At 39.5% G+C, this 16,852-nt stretch overlaps 1 long non-coding RNA gene across 2 annotated transcripts in view; it reads left to right on the top strand.

The window, feature by feature from the left end:
- The window catches only part of LOC126640197 (uncharacterized), a 29,082-nt gene extending 17,060 nt beyond the window's left edge, over positions 1 to 12,022 (top strand). Inside the window, exons 2-5 of one of the 2 annotated variants that reach the window (XR_007628955.1) lie at positions 657 to 796; positions 4,115 to 4,238; positions 8,330 to 8,542; positions 11,897 to 12,022. This is a non-coding gene — a long non-coding RNA (uncharacterized LOC126640197). Of the gene's footprint in view, positions 1 to 656; positions 797 to 4,111; positions 4,239 to 8,329; positions 8,543 to 11,896 lie in introns of both variants that reach the window. The other variant, XR_007628954.1, reaches the window with a different exon arrangement.
- The last annotated feature ends 4,830 nt before the right edge of the window (positions 12,023 to 16,852 follow it).

Genomic DNA, 16,852 nt, shown 5'->3' with positions numbered 1-16,852 from the left:
TGTGGGTAATTTGTGTTTCATGGTATGAGACAGCAGGACAGGGACTGATGGGGAGAATATCAGAAAACACAGTAGTCATGTTACAAGATAGTACTGGAGGGCCATATGCAGTATGCAACTGTGGCTGCTGTGAGCTCCTGAAGAGTAAATTAGAAGATACATTATGAAATAAACTTCCCAGAAGGGAATTTTGTTTCTAATAACCTTCAGCGAGGTCTGGGCTAGCCATTGTTTTTTTGGTTCATAATTGTTTCTAATACGTGCATTGATATCTCATCATAATTTGTGTGTAGATATGGATATATATTTCAGGTAATGTAATAAAGAAAATTACTCTTTCCATACAAATGGTGATAGGTTATACCTCATGATGCATATGCATGTCTAATCCCACTTAATCACACCAAACTCTAGCTACATTCTCCTTAAGTAATCAATTCTGCTGCTTAAACATACACTGTATAATTTGTCAGTTATTTTTGACCAGTTTTAAAGCTGCTGTAATGAGCTTCTCTATGCATCCACTTGTTGAACTACTATGAAAGGCAAAATGATAAAGGCAAACAGAATTCTCTATATATTCTCTTCCCCAAGATGCACAGAATAAGCATGATGTTAACAGATTCATCAACAGCACTGTAATACTCCTTTCTCAGCCTCCTTCTCCCTCAGAAGAACCTCTGGAAAGTTCAAAGTGTCAAGAAAATTGTTGCAGAATTGTGATAAGACACGACATTCAAGCAATGAAGACTTCCATAACACCGCCTAAATGCCTTATTAATCTAACATGTGTCAGGTAAGATTTTCTGTGTGTTTAGGATGACTCCTGGCAGGAGCACAGGATTTTCTGTGTGAGCTGTGGTTCAGGGAGGGGGAGGACAGAGTCTTATTCTTCTGACAGAAAATTAGTATTTCAAATGCATTTAGCAGTGGTGGAGAGCTACCCATACACAGAGCCCTAGGAAGTGATGGGAAAGGTCCCCACCTGTATTTTGACCACACGACTGATTTTTATATGGCGTTTAACTCTCCTTATTTTTTGATTAATCCCCAACAATTTCATTTGGTGTTTGTTTCATTTTTGCTCTTTCCCTGTTCTTCAGTTCCTGTGTTTGTTCTGCCATGTTTTGGGTTTAGTAGCAATGTGTCCCACCACAGCAAAGCCACAAGGCAGTTCAAGTACTTGAACATGAGCTTCTGGTCTAGGCTTACCATGCAATAAAAATCTACCTTACAGGTCAGATCAGAAACCAAATGAAAGCAAAAAAACCCCCCAAGGCCTTTTTTGCATAACCTGATTAATTTTGCGGTTGCATAAGACCTGTGAGCATCCTGTAAATATTCTTCTCACCTTGAAAAGAAGCTTGTACCTGTTTCTCCTAATCTTGCAATGCATTTGGTTCTTTTTCCCACCTTCTGCTTCTTTTTTCAGCTGAACCCACTTTTTCCTTTTCCTTGACGCAGCATATCTTCAGGCTTTTTCTTCACAGAGAGAAATGTAACAAAAAAATACCAAAACCATCTGACTTGAACACAGAGGCACCCAAAAACTTCATGCCAAGTTCCAGCTTTTTCAAGGCAAATTACAAAAATGCTAAAAGCTTAGTAACTATAGCAGCACAAACACCACCACTACAATATGCCGCAACAGATTGTTCATATGTCACTATTTTTCCAAAGTTCCCTGGCAAACATTTCCATCAGTAAACAAGTCAAGTGAAAGAATTGTAAAATGGCCAGCAAAAAGCCTCACATCTTCTCAGGGTAGTGAAATAAAATTCTGCTACTTATCACTATTATGCTGTTCTTCAGCCCCTCTTCTTTCACCTGTGCTGACAGACTACAGTTGTCTTCCTTTCTGCCTGCACAACGGGGCTTTTGCTTGTCATGCCACCCTCTCCTTTATATTGCAAGTTTATCAAAGCAATGTCATGTCTAAATGTTGGGTCCCATTCTCACCTGGGGGGTGAATTTATGTAGATCCATTAACTTTGTGAGAAAGATGACAAATCGTGTGAGGTGGTGAGCTGGCACGGCGTGTCTCGTGCAGCATGGTGCACACCAGTGGAACTGAAAAAAGAAAAGCGTTAATAATGCCAGTTCATCAACACTTAGAGACAGATTGATGATTCTTTTTGGTTTTCTATTGTCTATCCTGCTTTGCAGCTCGATGTGTCTGGGTATCATCAGAATTTATTGTTGAATGAAGTGTCTGGGGAAGAGGCCAATTCATGCTGTATGTTAAAGATGGGTAAATGCTAAGAGTTTGAGGGTTCGTACTTGATTATTACTGGAATAATTTTTTGAAGCTACAAAGTATGTATTTCTACCATGCCAATACATACAGCATCTGAATCTGGATTCAGATGGAACTGGAATTGGAAAATCACTGTATTTCTGGATAAAACAACTTAATTTACCAACATTTGAAACTGTTATTCTACCTTAGAAATGGAGGGGGTTTTTTTCCCTGTTGTTGATAATTCCTTTTCATTTGAATGTTCCTTAAAGTTAAGGAAAATTACAATAGATTGCATTATAACATTTGTCTCTTCATATATTGAAATAACCTGGAGAACTCCAACATTCACTGAAGCCAGTGGAAGTTTTGCCATGAATGAATTTAACTTCCAACTCTTAATGCTTTCACTTAGCACATGAAAGGATGTTCTGGCTGTGCTTTGACTTTGGCATTGGCTGGAGTTCCAAGCTGTAGGGATCAGTGAAAAAAAACTGTATGAGAAAAAGAGATATTTCATCAAACACCCAATCTGATTAGAAACAATACAAACTTGAATGTGTAAATGTATCTTTTACTAAGAAAAAAAAAAAAAAGGAGCTATAAATGGCCACGGATGTAAAATGTTGTGGAAGTATCCATAACATATATCTTTAAGAACAGAGAAAATATAATATTTTTTCTAGGCAATTCAGAACTTAGCTAAGTATCTAGGACTTTTCTAGTTCAATGGAAGTGCATGAGCAAGGCTTGGGACAGGGAATGGAGCACAGTAATCCTTCCTCCCTCTTTCTGGCCTCATCAGCGCTGAATTCTCCTTTCATCTTCTTGGGATGGGGCAGTGAGTGCCTGTGGAGTTGACTGCCAGGTGAGAAAGGCTTTTGGATTTGGGAGGGTTACATCTCTTTCCCTCCCTATCCAAAAAGAGGGAATTGATTTTGTATTCTCTTCTGTAGTGTTAAAGCAATGGGCAGTGTTGCTGGGGAACAGATCTCCTTGTAAAGCCCACTGCAGTGTGCAAAGGGCGTGGGGAGCTGGACATTCTTGTGAGCCACAATATATATCAAGTCATGTGTTAAAATGCATTTTATTTTATTGCCCTTTCTCTAAAAGAACTGTTCCTTCCTCCAGAGTTCACTTCAGCTCTGTCCCCTGGAAGGAAAAGAGAGGGGCCCTGCAGCAGTTACTCTGTTGTTCCCACATGGCTGGCCACAGTGTTTTATCATAGCAGCAGCATAACCAAAAGCAATCATTAAGTCAGAGTCCCAGGCTGTCCCCTGATCCACTTTTTAGCAATTTACACATTCATCACTTGCTCTCATGCCACCCATCCTTGACTTAGCAAGCATGATGGACTGCACAAGCAAGGCTTTTTATCAGAGCTTTCAGAAAGCTGCATCCATACATCACCTTCCCTGTTTATTTCTCCAAGTGCCCTTTTGCAGTGCTCCTTTCTTCCCATGCAACATCCCAAGAGCTGTGGTAGAGCACTTGAACTATGACTGACTTAACTGGTGTCATGAACTGAGCCTCCTGCCCTCGCTGGCCTGAGTTAATTATGACAAAATTAGCAACAGGATTTTAATCTTTGTTCAAGGAACCTCCACAGTTCACACAATGAAATAGTGTTGAGCAGCGTGGTTGGCCTTCTCTCCTGCATTTATTCCTGCATAGCAAAGCTCTGAGTTCCCAACAGGCTTAAAAAGGCAAGAGTACAATGCAAACCCATTTGTGACCTTACTGTTGATTTATTCTCATCAGCCAACAGGTGCCTCAGACAGAATTCAAACTAATAAATGCTAAAAGACAAAACTAACAATGAAATTACAGTGAAATGTGTCAGGACAACTTCTAATCCTCCTTTTTTCACAGCAGTGAAAAGATGAGAGAAGGGAAAAAGAATGGAAAAAAAGGAGGGGATGGGAGACAAAGAAGAAAATCCTGAAAGAGTTAGTGTCCCAGAGAGCTGCATAATGATTAACAATTCTTTTCTCAAATGGTAAGTGATTCTTTCTCAGTCCTGGATGACAATAGAATCATAACTCCATCAAAATTACTTTGAATAGTCTCGTTAATGACACACAGTCTTGGTTTGTCTCTGCCTCAATGTCTGATAATATTTTCATACCCGCTATTGAATGTGTGTTTAGCTTTGTCCTCCTCATTTGTACAATACATTCATACATATCAGATCATCTGCTTTTGTACTTGGATGTTCAACAATTCAATAAAAGGTTAACAATAAAAGGGAGGTAAAAGAGGGGGAGGATAAGATGAAGGTTTCTTTACAGTACAAGCTAACTAAACAATGGAAAGTGTATTATATCATCTGTAGAAAGCAGCCTACTTCATCTACTTCTAGCCACAGAGGATATTTAGAAATCACAGGCTTTAAATATGATTTATTGAAGTACAAGCTTACCTTCTTTGCATAGACTAGAGGTATTTTCTTCTGAAATAGCTGATTAACAGAAGCAGCTCCCTTAAGAACAACTGCACAGAGTATTCTTGTCAAACCCCTACCTTGTATAAATATTTTTAATTAATAGATGCCTTCATCAAATACAAGAAAAAATTAAGCATTAATGCTCACCAGAGATCCTGCTATTAGAGTGATTATTTTAGATATAGTTTCATTTGCAGATGTCATTAATTCATTTTTAATAGATCACTAATTTAGTTTTATCTGTCTCTTGCTCAGTTTTTGCCGAAATTAACAGGCTGTGCTTCCTTCAAAGCCCACAGCTTTCCCCTCCCACTTCCTTCAGGCTCTCTACTCTCCACAGAGTGTGTGTTTAAATTAGCTGCACCACTGCAGGCTGAGATGGCGATTAATCTGCACATCTGCCACCAGAGGGGAGTTAACGGTGTAGCTGGGGGACTTGGAGCAGAAAACAGCGTTACTGCTGCAAGTCATCTGTGCTGTTTGGGAAGCAGTAGTTGTGTCACACAGGAGCAACCTGCCCTTGAAGTATCTTCTGCTCCAGTGAGTGGCAGTGGGGATTGTTGCACAGCACATAAACCTCCTTTTGTCAGCTTGCATTAACCATGGAATTGACTTGTAAGACATTTGTACCTGGGGAGAGAGAGATGAGCGATGTCCTGTCTGTGCCAAAGGAAACATCGGTGCCTCAGCGCAGAGGGGAGATACCAGACCTGGTTTCTTGGAAAACTACGTTGGTGTGTTCAGAGTTTTACCCCAGCTTCTTCTGCTTTATAGGTGTTTAAATTGGAGGTTTCTGTGCAGCTGTACAGGAGAAGGTGGCTCCCAGAGCAACATGTCCAATAGCTGAACGTGAGCTCGAACAACTCTTTATTTGTTATCCGTCTCAGCAGTTTTAGGCTTGTGCACACAGGGTTCAGTGCATATGACAGCACTTCATGATTATGCTGTTGACAGGCTGAGAAATTTGGGGCTGTTCAGCCTGGAGAAGAGAAGGTTGTGTACACTCCTCAATACCTGAAGAGGCCCTACAAGGGAGCTGCGTAGAGGGACTCCACCAGGAGCTGTAGTGATAGGATACAGAGTAATGGCTTAAAACTGAAAGGAGAGAAATTTAGGGAAATTTAGATATAAGGAAGAAATTCTTTACTGTGAGGGTGGTGAGGCACTGGAACAGGTTGTGGCTGCCCCATGGAGCTTGGAGCAACCTGGTCTAGTGGGAGTTGTCCCTGCCTTATGGCAAGGAGATTGGAACGAGATGAGCTTTGAGGTCTCTTCCAACCCAAACCATTCTATGATTCTATGTTGCTACAAGTATAGTGTCCAGGATAGCAGGAGATGGGGATAAATGTTCTCTCTCCCTTTAAGACTGAGAAGTAAAGGAATGGAAAATTTCTTTGATCTGGTACAGAAGAATGGCATGACTTTTTCTTTCACTCACAAGGAAGAGCTATGGGATGAATCTAGATCTTTTTGTCCCAGTTCCTTGTTGTTTTATTACCTGTGAGTGGTATTTCCTAAAGGGCAGCACCGTAGTCCAGTCAGCTTTGCTCCATTGTAGTCAATATGTACTTTATCACTGACTTTAGAATAAATAGAGTACACAGTCAACCATTACAAGACAAGAAACTGCTGATTTTATATTGATTTAGTGAGTAAGCTTCTCCAGCAGTGCGTCTCAGCTTCCAGCTGGGGATATTTCTAGATTTAATTTTAATCAGATCTCTTCTAAAAGGGATTAAAGGGTGCCAGTTGTGATGAGGACCCTGGCGTTTCTACCTTCTGGAAACACTTTTTTAATTTTATCTCAGCAAGTTCATGTAATATGAGCAATGTTTCTGTGGGGATAATTTTGACTCTTACTGTTCTTAGGCTGAATATGAACCAGTACCTCATAGATTTAAGGACCTATCTCAGTCAGAAAACTGAGAATTTTAATTCATAAATTTTCCAGTAAGTGACTGGGTGGAGAAAGATAATAATATTTTTAAAAGACTTATACTGTGCATTATAGTAAAAAAAGACAAATATTAGTGCAATCATTTAGGTATTTCTGAAGAACAGTTGGATTGTGGGGACCATGAGAATCTTCCAAGACCACACTGTATCTAGGAAGGGAATTCCTGTGGTTTGGCAGTGAATCTGAAGTAGCCAAGCATAAAAAGAGAAAAGTCTGTTCATAGCAATTTAATATTATCAGCACTCCTAAAACGAGCTTAAGGAATAACTGCAGAAATGAGGGCAAAGCATAGTTGTCCTTCTTGTGCCTTTTAAGTCAGCTCCAGTGACAATGGGCTGCTGAAGATCCTGACAAGGAGATTGAGGTATGCAGTCTGAGCATCCTCAGAACCTATATCAGAACCTCTAAAAAATTTCTGATAGGAATTTTCCTAATTCTTGGGCAGGACTACGAGCAACTGCAGAAACTTAAGAGCTTGACACTAAAGGTGTGAGGAGCACTGTCTTAAAGACTTTGCAGTAGCATGAGATGTCCTGTCCATATCTTGAAATCCAGCGCGGGTCTGTTCACTTGCCAGATCAGCAGATCTCACAAACTTCAACTCAGAAACATAAAAAGTAAAATATTCTGAAACAGCAGGGAATTTGGTAAAAGAAGAGGTGGAGACTGCAGGGAAGAATTGCAAGTTTAAGTTAAATCTGACAGCAGATTAAAGTAACAAGAAAAAGTTTGATAGCTCCATTATAAATGCATTAACTGTAAATATGAAATGCAGCTTGCTTATAAGGAGCTGTCGATAATGTCCATCAACACTGGAATGAACAAGTACTTGTATTGATAGGAGTCCTGGCAGCATTCCATAGTGCCCCTCTCTGCAGTGCCCTCTCCGATGCGCTCACAGGGAAGACTTGCTGAATGTCACTTGTCCACAGCTATTGCCACAAGTTATTTTTGCTGCTAGGGTTTTTAAGTTTCATGTAGATGCCAAGGTAACCTTGGCATATGTTAAGGAGCCCTGGCTGTGATGGTTCCTCTGTGGGTGACAGCCTGCTCCCGAGGAGAGACTGTCCATCGCTGTATCAGCCACATATGGAGATGAGTGTCTGTGAAGAGCTCCCACAGGTTCAGCACAACCCAGCAGTCTGGACAGTTCCCGGCATCTTGGCAATGGAATGCAGTCATCTGTTCAAATAAATGAAGTCCTCCAAGAAGGAGGCCTGCTGTATGCAAGATAGTGAGACCACGGGTTTGAAGAGTTGCTGAGAGTCTGAAAAGAGATTGGTTCTTAGCTGAGACTGTGGTGGTGTTTGTTTGGTGAGTCCCCACTGTGCAAGGACTTATGTAAACTATAAAACTTGCCCTTAGGCTGTGAGCTGTGTCAACTACTGGACCAGAAACAATTTACCTGGGGTTGTTTCACTTCACAAATACAGTACCTTTTAATAGATTCTGCTGCCATATAAATGTGGGCTACGTATTTTTTCCAGTAAAAACCTGGCCATTGGGGTTTTTTTCTGGCGTTACACAAAAAATTTTGCCCGTTGATTGTTCCAGATTAAAAACCTGCTGTGCATTATATGCTTTCAAAAAAATACACCCAGGCATCACAATAAAGGCAAGATTGTCTGTATTTGCAGAAGAAATGAGAGGTCCTTTTTCACTCTCCTGTTTCCAAACGTTTTTGCAGGTTGAAGTGTCAGGGTGGATGGAACAAGAAGGACCTCAGGAATATCATGACTGTAATCAGTGTCATATCCCTGGTCTTCTGCCTGTTCTTGTTCACCAGCATGTGAATGTGCTGATCAACACCCTCATAACCTTTGGCAATTTGGCGAGATTGGACTCTGCTGAAAGATTCCACACAAGATGAGGGTTTGATACCATGTGAATTCTCCCCAGAGTAAGTAACTGTAGATAGTTTATTTTTTTTCTGTTATCACAGAAAATAAACCTTTTGCATATCTCTTAATCACCATCACTCTCTTACATCTGGTTAGCACGGTTTTGTAAACAGCTGCGTGTCGAGGAATGGGGTGTTAAGGTAAGTAAGTAACAGCAGAAATTACATTTGCTAAGTTTTATTTTACCTTTCTCTTGTGAAATTAGAAGCGGTGTTTTTCCAAGCATATTTGTTTAGAATGATTACCTGAGTAACTTTGAGCTATAAATTCCTTTTGACATCTGTTCAGAGGAGGCAATAATTTATTTGGCATGTTAGTCATGTGATAGCATTTCTGTTCTCTTAATGGCTGAGCCATAAACATTCTTATCAGGATCCCAGGTTTTATTCTAGAATAGTGAATTTGAAACTATTTTTCTATGTGGATTGTTTGTGCTCTTTTCCACCAGAAATGCTTATATAAAAAAAAAAGAGATTTAATCTAGGCAGTCTGCTTTCTGAAAAGGAATAAATTTATGTAAATGGAATTACAACCCCCAACTGGGTTTCAACCTTGGTCGACTAATCTGGACAAAAGTATGAGCATTTTAATGACAAAATGCTATCATATTGTCCTCTGTCCTTATTTCTCTTCAGATCTTCAGATTTCTGAAGTCTCCATTTCATGTTGCATTTCCTGTCTTTCCTAAGAGGAGAAACCAGCCTTTTTTTGACTCCTGCATATAAAAGAGTGCAAATTCCATGAAGCTTCAAGAATGTGCCTCAAATCCAAAATATTATTGAGTTAAAATTGGTATCCATGCAAACATCTGTAACTTTAGCTCTTCTGTCCACTAATCTGAACTATACACTCTTTCAAGATGTGCTTATTATGTCTTTTGAACAATGAATTTGTCCATAATGAAGTAATTTATTTTAAATCCTAAAGAGTAGAGGGGATTTCACCATGACAATGGTGATTAATTGTAAATCTCTGTTAAGGACTAGAGGTGTTCAAAATTATTCTCAATGAGCTATGGAAATGATTAATCTTTTTTTTTCTTTTCTCCTATTTCTGAACTGATCAGGTTTTCTATGAATGTGTTAATTGCTCCAAAATTCTTCTAACTCTTGCCACTTAGAAAAAGGCAATTATTAAAAAGGGTTTGGGGTTTTTTTAGGAACTATCTCCTGCTACTAGTTCTTTCAGAATCTGTTATTTCTTTTCAGGCATTTGATTTGTCTGCTTAAGCAAGTCTTCTGTTTCTACACTATGGTTAGATAATTTAGTCTGTTAAAATGAGAAAATCACTGAAAAGATCTAACCCATAATGACTTGCAATATTACTTTCCAGCATGGATAATTATTCACTGACTATTTGTGAAGTATTTAGGATTCATAAACATCTTCAGGGCTAAAAACATTTGTCATGCAGATACACATATGCAGTTGTTAATAATAAGCCACAAATAATAACTGAATGAGCTGACAGTGCTTATGACAAAATTATTCACTTTTTTTTTTGTGGTATTCAGCCAAGTCTCCTTAGGGTGTGTAAATAACTACTGACTTAGAGATTCTAAAGGGTTATTTTCCTGATTTCCTAGATAGTGTAGACCAGGTACTCTTGTGTAGTTATGCTGGTTGATGGTTATATCCATGTGCATTTATTGTTTTAATTCTGCTGAAAATACATAGACTATGAAGGTTTAAATAAAAGCAGAAAAAATCTGGTATAGAAATTGATGAGGCTGAAAAAGAAGAATGTTTAGTACAGCAGTCACATATTTAAACAGTGCAGCTCTTGTGTCATAGTTAAAATTTTCTCCATATACAAGGTGGAACAGTTCAGATAATTTCTCATTCCTTCTTTTTGCAAAATTGTGTAGAATCCTGATGGGAAATAGATTCCAGAGAACAGTGACAGTTGTTTCTCTGTAGCAAATATGATTGTCAATGGAAAGAAATGCAAGACAGCCATCTGTTGGCTTGTGCAGCAACCTGCTTGTTTCCAGGTCCCGGGGTGGGCTGCTGGAACCCCAGATGGGAACAAGTTCTGTGCTCATGGTGAGGGCAGATGGTGCTTGTGGACAGTTTAAATTCAGGATGAGCTTAAGTCCACTAAGAAGTAAATGTATGCGTGTGAAAACGGGTCCTGGGAGTGCTGCAGACATCTGGGATGCGGGCAAGGCTTTGTCATCAGCAGGTTCCTGGGTGTACAGGGGATTTCTGCATCTTTTCCCAAGTAACAATTCTGTGCTGCAGAACTTTGTGACCAGCTGGCATCAAAGGTGGTGGGTTCAGCACTGATCCACTGCTTGGGGAGAGCAAATGTGCAGCTGATCTCAACATGTGTGACAGTGTAGTACAGGAGACTTGCTTGTCCCTGGACTTGTGTGACACCTTCAGGACTGCCTTGTAAAGAACACAAGGGTGAAGATCATAATCGTTCATCTTTAAATAGCTAGGTTAGTGTAAGGTTTGAAGTAGATATTTTGGATCTTTTTATTTGGTAGATTGTGGGCTATTGCTAAAAATGTTTTCAGTCATACAGATCATTAAGTGATACAATTAATAACTGGGTCTTTGATTGCCCAGATCTCCTGATCCAGATGAACAAGGCTATGATCCGTTATCATTGCCATTCATGCTGAGGGTCCTGAGCCAGCATATCTTCTTTCCCATCTCAGATACTCTCCCAGGCTTCTATTTTGAACTGATTTTGTACCTCTCCTGGAACTGGGACTATTTAGGTAGGTTTAATCCCCAACACAAAGGAGGTAACTTCAGCCTGCTGTCTACCTCCAGATCTTTTTATTAGATAGAGGCAAAACAGTGGATAAACTGGCTCTCCCTCGTACCACAGTCTTCAGGGTAATGCTTGAGCACAAGTTCTCTCTGTTTTGGGCATCAATAACACCAAGAGCTCTTGATATGGTACCATGGTGCTGTGTGTTTGGGCAGGGATTTTGTGAGCCTCTCACCTGTTGCTGCTCTCACTGGCCAGTGCAGCTACATGCTGGTGCTCAGGTTTAAGCTCGCAACCCCAGCAATTTCAATGGAGATTTTATCAGTGTTCTTATCTGGCACAAACTGTACAATTTTTGAGAGGTCCCTGGCTTGCTTTGTTTTGTTTTGTTTTGTTTCCTTTTTTGTCCCTGCTGAGGCAAATTACATTGGAAGCTAGGAAAAAAAATTGAGCCAGTGTTGAAAATCACCTCCTATATGTTCCTCTGAGTGCAGATAGATTGAATTTCAATTAAAAATTAGAGTGAAATGAAAGGTCACTTGTTAATTCTAATGTAATTTTAAATGGGTATAAATTAATTTTGTTTTTTCTCTGCCTTTAAGTTCTTTCATGTGTTCTTTTGCAGGTCAGTGAAATCACAAGAATGGAAAACAACCAGTGGGTTGTCAAAGGTCAAGGCAGAGGGCCAAGGGGGTCTGAACCATAAGAAAGGTACCCAAATAATTGGTTATGCCAAATAATGGAGCAGAAGGCTATGCTGGTTGAACTGCACTAATGATTTGTTTGCTGCATTTTGAGGCAGGCACCCACTGTGAATATTTGACACATGTGATTGCTTTGGTGGAGATATGCAAGTTGTTTGCAAACACCAAGGATTTGACCACTGCATTCCATGTGATGATCGTGTCTCATATTGTCAATTCCTGTGCTGTTTCCCACCCCCTCCCCACGTCCCCCTCCTGTAATTTGGCTTGGATTGTGACAACTTCTGGTTGTGATGCATTTATCCCACGTTTTATTACCAGTAGATTAATATTCTGTTTTAAATGAGGTTCAGCTAATTCTGAACTGATAGAACTGGAAGGGTAAGGGATAGGCCAGTTTGTTAACATCTCTACAGATCCTACTGTGTGCTGAATGCCTGCTGCTCAGGTTGTAACTGTCTGAGAGTTTTAAAATTGTATAGAGAGAATCTATGAATTATAAATTCTCTAGCCCCTAGCAGAGGATCAGAATTACCCTTTGATATGGCCATATATACCCTTAATGCACAAAAATGTTCTCTAATGTGTACAGGAGGTACAGTCCAGTGGTTTCAGTTCAAACTCAATGAACAATTCAGTTAAAAAGGCATTCCAGTCTCCGTGTATGCAACTATTAGAGTAGGAATAATCCTCATATCCCACTTGCTAATACAGTCCTCTTACTTGAACACAAAGCCCCTGAAAGGATGGAAGAAAAAGGTTATACAGTTTCAGAGGAGATGCCTGACAGATTGTGTGCTGGTGTTGAGAAGCTGACCTTTCTCCTAAGTAAGGTTTTACTCTTGCTTCATCAGCAAATTGTAACAAAAAAGGTCTAGACTGGTCCTGATTTTGTGTTATATTGAATATGAATTTCATGGCTTTGCCTCCATTTTAATCTATAAAGTCTGGATTTTTCCCTTTAATTTAAATGACCTGGTTTTGAAATTGCTGACTGTTACTCTTTGGGGGCATTCACTTGCAGAAGCTCCTGGGGAAGAAGGGGCTGATCCTTAATGTCAGAGGAAAGTACAACTTTTATCCTGTGTACATAACTTCATTTTCAGCACCAATCTGGAGTGGGATATGGGAATTGGTGTATTGGTGTGCGTTGAAGGAAAAGAAAAAGTAAAACAGCTTCAACAAAAGATGACAGTAGGTGCTTTTATGTTACTGAAAGCAAAACAAAAACCCTTAGAAATTCGTGAGCAAAAACAAACCAGTTTTTTAAATAGCACAGAACAGTTTCCCAGGAATTCTGAAGCTGTTTGATTCTGTTAATAACCTTCTCAAGATAGAAGAAGGTTTTTACCTTTGTTGCTCAAGACAGATGAGCTTGTTAAAGCAAGCTAACAAATGTGGATTGTGTCACTACAAATACCGAGGGGGAAGGTGACACTTCAGGTGCTTGCCTCTGGCTAAGTCTGCGAGGCCAGTGCTGTGTTCTTATCTAGGCACAGCCTTTCTGCTTACCTTACAATAAATTAAACTGACTACTTGTCTTCACTAGGGCTGGAGCAGCTTTATTTTTGGTTTGTTTTTTTCCTTTCTTTTACCTCAGGGTAACTAATACACCTTTGTTTTCCTGAGGTAAAACATTGTGAAGGAGAGACACTTTAGTTTACAAGATCAGTGCTGTACAGCTGCCTAAGGTTGACTTACCTCACAGTGAACCTGAAGTACTCTGACACTGCTGTCTTTTTTCCTTTCTGTCTTTTTAATTTTTTATTTTTTTTTTAAATACTCACCCTTGTGTGTGCTAATTACCCCAGCTAAACACAGGGTGTCCTGAGCAATGAATGAAGTTGTTTTAACTGCAGCATTCCAAAGATCTGCTGATACAGAGATCATAATGCTGATGGTAGAATTCCTATCTGGGAAGTAGCTTATCCCATAGGCAAGCAATGCTCTTTTCTTTCCTAGTTATTACTCCAGTACATATTTTAATTTGATTCACTTGTGTGGCATTTTGCTGTTCTCCTTCCCAGATGTACCTGCTCAGATTTAGCTACTTCTAAAGTGCTTTTCCAGCTGTGCCACTGTCATCTGCCCTCCCCTGTAATTAACTTAGGACCAGTATTTGGCATCTCTGCACAATTTATCCTTCCACCTCAGAGTGGCAGCCCAAGATTTTGTGACTTCCCTGCACTTAAACAGGCAAACTCCATTTCCCGTGATTCTTATTTAATTGGTTCTCTTCTGTGTTAAACATGAATTAATAGGTCAGGATTCTGACCCTATTCCTGTGCCACTTCTTCATTTCACTGTACAATGGCAAAAACTCTGTATATCAATATATTAAAAAAAAAATTAAAAAACAAATTAAGATTTCCTTCATTCCTACTGCACCCAGTATTTCCTGACTATACTATTAAAGAAGTTATACTGGGTTAGTTTAGATACTTTTTAGCACTTAGTCTCACTTTGTAATGTTAGAAAGGCTGGTCATAGCTTCGAGGTCAAAAAAACTCATGGAATGTTTCAGCTCAAATACATATTTCTAGGAAATGTATGGCCAGAAAGATTTCTCTGTTTTAGTAAAGAGGTTAAAGAAGTTGGTGAATGTTCAGTCCTTTCCAATATAGATTGGAAAAGCCTACTGCCTCAACAGTCTGAAAAATCTTCCACTAGGTGTCCATTTAGTTTTACTTCCTCCCTTTAAGTAAAAAAAAAATTATCCTCTTAATTCAAAAAGTTTTAGGTATAGATTTGCTCAGAGCCACTCTTGCAATAGCGTTCATCAGTGCTGCCTGTGGCAGTTCAGAAACCAAAATTCAAGTGAGCATAAGCTGGATTTAGCATAATGCTCTCAAGCATAATCAAACATAATAATAACTTTTGATAAATTGGCCAGCTTTCCTGCTAATTTTGTGATTATCCCAGAAAATGAAGTGTGAATTGTACGTTCTGTGCAGTTTGCTGTAAAAGTCGTTTGATCAAGCAATTACTTGACCCAATAATGTTTAGTAATCTTTTTTTAATTGTACAAATCGTTCTCAGTTTTAAGGACGCTCCAGTAATTGAAGATGTGCACTTGACTTTCTAGTCTTAAATCACAACACTGAACATTAACCCACCATCCAACTGGCACAATCCAAGCCAAGTAAGAAATTAAATGGGTATATTTTTGGATGTTGTCATGTATCTGTGTGAGAGCAGGCTATAGTTCAAGGCTTTCTGCACTGTCTGTGCAGCAGCAGGTCTGCAGGTGCCACCAGGGCACCACTTTGCAACCATTCTCTGGCAAAAGGAGTTGTGTCTTTTGTCACTCACAATGTTCTACTTCTTCACCTGCAAATGAGTACCTCTCCTGTCAATTTTAGACTTCCCCAAGTGCTGTGCTGGACTCTCACTGGTTTTATAGCTCATTGTATGACCCGCCTCTCAAAAATGTAAGTAGTGTAAGATAAAAAGCCTGACCTTTCGTGGCCACTTTAGCCTAACCTCACTTACACAGAATCCCACCTGCTTGTGTTTGAAGGTCACAGTTAGTGACATTACAATGTGCTCTGACAGCCTCTGATGCATCTCTCAATTTTGACAAAGCCCATGTCCCTGGCAGCATAAAAAGCCTCCAACAAAGCTGTTTGTGAAAATGGGTGTAGAGGGGATACTGTGACTTTGCTGAGAGTTTTTCCTCAATGGTTGTGGGGTTTTTTTGTTTGTGTTTTTTTTTTTTTCCTCAATGGCCACTTTAGGCTGAAGGTGCTTTTGAGTACAAGTGCTTTGTTCAGTATCAGGTTCCAGATAGCTGTGATTGCAAAGGCTTTTCGGAAGGGTTCAGATCCTGTCTGGTAAGTCCAACCTTTAAACTCCCTTGGCTTCATATACAGTGCAGGAAAGGCTTCTCTAATTTAAACCAAACACTGAAACAGTCTCTTAATGGCCTTGTGTTATCAACAAGAAGTTGGCATAAAACCCTCCTTACCCCCTCCCTGCAGAGGAACTGAACCTCTGTAATTCAGGAAAGGCTTTTTGGCAGTGTCTTTGGCAGTCAGGGTTGCTGTGCCAAGACTGCTACCTTTACATTTCCTTTGGAAAAATGTAGTTCCATCAAAATAATTTCTTGCAGGGCTATTTCCATCCCAAATATACTGTTGACAGATATGTTTGCAAATGTTTCAGTTAAAAAAAAAAAAATCCACTAATTTATTTTGCTTGCATTTTCCCATTTACTTTTGTCTTTTTCATTTCCTTTTATTTTGACAGACTATTATGCTATATTTTCATGTTTAATGTTAAATTATCAAAGACATTTCAGTATTTCAAGATTATGAATTTTTTTCCAAAGTAGGACAAAATAAAATGCTGAAAAGTCAGGCTATGCAACAAGATGGAAATTCTGTAGCTGGTTTCATGTTCCCATCTGTGCTTTTGAGCTCCAAGAACCTGATTCAGAGCCCACCAAAACAAATGGGAATCTTTCTTTCAAACTGAATTATTTTCGTCTCAATTTTAAGACCTAAGAATTTTCAAGAGTTGGCTTTTATTCCTCCTTTAATTTTAAATATTACTGGTGTATCTTCTATGAAAACCCAGCTGGCAGGAGGATATATTCGCTGAACATCCACATTTAACCTACCATGAGAAAGTGAGAGGGCTCCCGTTTTCTTCTGTGATGTAGAGAGTGTGTGTTGATGAATTGAATGTGGAGCTGAGATGAGGCAAAGAAGTGACCTGGTCACAGGTCAGTATTCAAGTATGAGGCTTCAAGTGGTTCAGTGTTGGCTCTGAGCACTCTAACAAATCCTTGATGCCACCAGTAGTGCTCCAGGAGAAGAGACCAGGTCACCTCCCCTGTCACACTTGCATGAACCTGTCTGCCTACTCAAGGTAAC

This window comes from Myiozetetes cayanensis, unplaced genomic scaffold (genome assembly GCF_022539395.1).
Source record: "Myiozetetes cayanensis isolate MyiCay16 unplaced genomic scaffold, myiCay2020 scf2-11, whole genome shotgun sequence".
Taxonomy (NCBI): domain Eukaryota; kingdom Metazoa; phylum Chordata; class Aves; order Passeriformes; family Tyrannidae; genus Myiozetetes; species Myiozetetes cayanensis.
This window is presented reverse-complemented; position numbering and strand designations above follow the sequence as displayed.